The following is a 4,726-nucleotide window of genomic DNA, read 5'->3' on the forward strand; positions in this document are numbered from 1 at the left end:
TTGATTAAACCTTATGTCTACTTAATCAGTATGTGTATATGCACATCTGATCTTATTACTTTAAATATACATAGAGTTGGAAAAAAATACATATGTATCTTGCAAAAATAAACAAGGGAATTTACATTGTAAAAACAAGTAAATTCATTACTTTCGCTTTAGAGACAAACTTGTAAGCTTCTTGACTACTTAGAATTGCAATTAATTTCCTCAGCACACACACACGAGGGGGCAAAGCCAATAATTTTATATTAAGGGTTGGGATTAAAATATCAAATTATAATTTAGTAAGTTTTGTTTTATGCAATTTTCTTGTACGTAATTCAAATGGGGAATTTATGGGTTTTAGATTCTATATTTCGTTAACAGATTTTAATTGCTAATTATCAAAGCAATTATAATCTAAGCTTTAGTTTTTAAGGTATTGGCTCACTACTAGAGTAGAGGAGAGATGTTGGATATATGTCAATAGGGATGAATTGGTGTTTTAGAATTTTAAGAGAAATGACTCAAACAAATTTTGATATAATGATTTATAGTTGTTCGACCTTAAATATTTATATCTACTACTTTAATTTACCATAATTAGGGTTTTTTAATTCACTAAATGTTATATTTTTAGAAAAATATAACCTTTACACAATTTCTATATATTTTTTAAATTTGATTGATAACATCACTCCCTAAAAAATGAGAAGGAATAAGAACATCTCAAAGGTTGATATATAATGATTTTTTCTCACTAAAACAAACACTTGAAAGAATGGATTTTTGCTCAATTGATTTTGTAACCTTTTTTTTTTCATTTAAGTGTCCTTAAATCATTTTTATACCGTCTCATTGATTTGGAGGTGTTGGAGGGATTTTCCAGTTATTGGAGGTATTAGTTCCGTGCATTTAATGTAGGTTATAAGGTCATATTTTGAGATATAGAAGGCTTGTCTTGATACATTGCTTCAAAATAGCCATTAATAACACAATGCCTCAAGACATAGAAGGGATGTCTCGAAACATCAAGAACATGTCTCAAGTCCTCACTTCCTTGGAGCAGAACTTTGGTTATTAATTTATTTGTCTCGAGAATTAAAGTCTTATGTCTCAAAACTTATAACCATGTATTGAGAATTTCATAGAAAGTCTCGAGACATTTCTCCATTAAAGCAAAGTTTTGCTTACTGACTTGCGTGTCTGAAGACATATAGTCTTGTGTCTTGAGACATAGCTAGGAAATTGCTTTATTTTAGCTTAGAAACAGTTTTAAATGATTTAGGAGTACTTAAAAACTTTTGTAAATTATCTAAGGCATTTAGAAACTTATTTTTGAGTTTATACATCTTGAAAATAATTTAAGAGTAGATAAATTAATTTCTGCAAATTTGATCGAAAAAATTAAGAGTTATTTTATTATATCAAAATATTTACAAATAAAAGCTAAAAATTATTGGTTTTTTGATATAACAAAACCTTAGAAAAAATATATTCCTAAATAAAAAATTATTTTCAAGTTGAACTTCCCAATTTAAATGATTTTATGTAGACTTTGTTCTGAAAATCAATTGAAAATGATTTTTTTATTTATTTCAATCAAAGATGGAAAATAAGTTTTGATTGAAATACTATCTTCATAAACTCATAAACAATGCTTTAAAATGAAATAATTTATGTTGCCACTGTCATGGTTTAATGCTTTTAGAAAATTTTTTAATATACTTTCCCCTTTTTGGTATATAAAAAATAATTGAGTTTTTAATGCCCAAAGGATCAATTTTAAAAATTAAAGTATTGGGACATAGTAAGGAAATTGATCAATAAAAATGCAAAGATAGGATGAAGCCTTCACCAAATAAAATGCATAAAAAAAGTAAGATATAAGTATTAAAAAAATATTGCTCATAACATCCGTAACTTGCAAACAACATATTAAAATATAAACATTCAAATGTTGTCTCGTGATGTAATCACAACCCATAAATCTACGGGGATCCGACTATTTTTTTTGGACGAAAAATTCCATGCTCCTCCTTCTTGACTCCAAATCTTAACCCTCCCTTGATACTGTGTATCAACAATGGTGCGCTGAGCTTGTAACAAAGGTTGTTTTACCAGGATCATCGACTGTGTCTGATGGGTAATCTAATTTCAAGAAGACTGGTGATATTTGTGAAGGCGTTTGTGGAAAGAGTCGATCAAAAGCTTGCATGTATGCCGATTGGAGAATGGAGGAGAAAATGAGGTTGAGAGGGAGTTTGTGTTGGGCAAAGATGGCCCCTACGTGGAAGCGGCAACAGGCCCTCTTATTCTATTGCAGGGGGTACCAACCCGTGAGCTTTCCGAAGGCAGAGTCATAGGTACACCGCTTCCACATTTTCTCTTTTCAGCTACTCATTTTCTAGATTGATTGGTTCTATGAATTGGGACCCATTTTATTTCTATACCTGGATGATTGATTCGTCTATTACACGTGCACGCAAAGTCCGACTTTTTATTAGAGCATTTCAGTACAAGCCAAAGTTGTTTAATTATTTCGAATTTTAGAAGGGAAATGTTGATTGAACATTAGAATAAAAAATCAAAAGAACCAGCTTTCGTGCTCAGATGCACATTTTATGCATCCTCACTACATTTATTGTCACATCACTGTTGAGCCATCTCATCAACTATCATGTTTCACTTTAATTGAGAAAATGTCTCTTGAAACCATTGTTCCGCAATTCGTGAGGCATCTTAGCAAAGGATTTGCCAATTAGAAGGGTCGTTAATGGATTGCAATGTTGTACTTGGTTATTTTCATTTTCCTTGCTCTACTAAGGGCATTATTTTCCTCCTCTTTCTGTAAGCATACTGCTCTTGTCTTTTTTTATGATCTGAACTGTGTGTTGTATAAGATGAGAGTTAGTTCTATTTTGACTCGTGCAAGTGAGTACCCAAATTAGTAAAGCAAAAGGAGTCATTGCATAACACTTCTTTCCTCCAAGGTATCTGCCACACTTTAATTATTTGTCATATATTTGGTATAAAGTAATTAGAAAGGTTTCAAATGTTGGTTTAGCTAATGTTTATCATATTGGTTCCTGAGAACTCTTATCTCTTATTTATACATCGTGTTCGTTTAGTGATATAATCATTTGGTTTCATGTTTAAGCTTTCATAGTGACAGTTTTGCAAAGATTTTTCAACATTGAATTCACCAGTTGCTACCTAATTTTTCTTCTATGATGGAAATTTCATTTATCCAACAACAAGTAGGATAACCTGCTTCTGCAAAACTGGTGCAGAATAAGGCAACATATTGCCATCGGTTGTAAAACATCGTATAGGATGAACAATAATGTAAATAAGAACAGAAGGTTAAATAGTAAGAGAAAGTATTAATGGAGCATGGATTCTCTGTTGTTGTTTTATACTTTTGCATCTAGTTTTTCTCTTGATTAGTATGAACTCTTGAGTTAGCCTTCAAGCGCACATAACTAAATTGGGATTGCTGCTTTGTGGTAATGGCATGTCATTTGTGATTTTGAGATAGTGGCTAACTAAACACAGATTAACCTTAACATGACCAACTGAATTAACAATGTCATCTCTCTGGCTCCATTTATTATGGATAAAAAATGGATGAGAAGGTTGTTGCTTGAACTTGACCACAAATTTTGTTAAAGAGTTACTCGTTTCAGATTTGTAATATTGTTCACTTCTTCACTTCATTTCCCAGTTTGAGTTTGAAGGTATAGTTTTGGCAGAGTACTTCAACATGATATTTTGGCAACAGGTATCTGATTCAATGGTATGTTATCTTCGATTTTCCTTACCCAATTACTTTTGACAGTTTGTATCATTGGTGGATCCATCAATTAGTGTTGATTTTTCGATACGACGAGATTGCTAAGTTTTTATTTTACACTTGATAAAACTTTTAGTTTTATAAGTTCTTAGTATAGTACTAACATATATGTTTTTATATTGATAAAACATAATAAACCATTTTAATTAAAATATATAGATTTACGGCTTATAATTGGCCCTTTAAAATTTTACACCAAGATCCATGAATAATTTAACTTTATTGATTTAAACTAGTATTATTCCTTCTTTTGTTTCAGAATTTTGATGCACGTAGGGCTTGATGGTGTTGAGATGGGTCTCATTGTACACCATAAACCTCTTGGGAACAATCAAAGTTAGTTCAAGCTAATTTTTCAGGAAGTACAGCAGAGGCAAGTCAGTTCATAGCTTCCTTGCTGAAAATTTAATTTAAATGGGGTTAACTTACTCATTTTCCTGAAAAATACTGTCTTGAAATTGTTTTCGTTGTTTTTAGTTCTTTCTTATCACATTGTACTGACTCATATTCACCTCTGGCATTATGTTAATAGTTGTTCTATTGGAAATGTAATAATTTCTATTGAAGATTTTGGTTGAGTGCTGCAGGGTTTTTGAAGTTGTTTCCCTCTTATTAAAAGGAAAAGAAAGGTTAGAAATATGCTTTGAAAGGTATGCAATTTGTTATCCTTGCAATTGAGATTTTAAACTTTTCTGTGATTTTTTGTTTTCTTTTGTTAATGGTCCTACTGATGATATTTTGTTCTTTTAGTTGGGGATATATTGGATCTGATTATTGCATTAAACTGCTTGAAAATTAAATCTGTAATTATCTCTATGTTTTGCCAATGACTTGAGCTAGTATTAGCTCATATGCATCTATGATTTTGTTGACTTACCAAACAAGGGA

The 4,726-nt window shown here is 31.0% G+C and overlaps 1 long non-coding RNA gene across 1 annotated transcript; it reads left to right on the forward strand.

Annotated features, from left to right (window-relative positions):
- Window positions 1-1,847: 1,847 nt before the first annotated feature.
- On the forward strand, window positions 1,848-4,404 carry LOC107890728 (uncharacterized). Its single transcript, XR_001682026.2, has 3 exons — window positions 1,848-2,348; window positions 3,710-3,781; window positions 4,098-4,404. It is a non-coding gene; the product is annotated as an uncharacterized lncRNA (long non-coding RNA).
- The last annotated feature ends 322 nt before the right edge of the window (window positions 4,405-4,726 follow it).

Source organism: Gossypium hirsutum, chromosome A11, assembly GCF_007990345.1.
Source record: "Gossypium hirsutum isolate 1008001.06 chromosome A11, Gossypium_hirsutum_v2.1, whole genome shotgun sequence".
Classification (NCBI taxonomy): domain Eukaryota; kingdom Viridiplantae; phylum Streptophyta; class Magnoliopsida; order Malvales; family Malvaceae; genus Gossypium; species Gossypium hirsutum.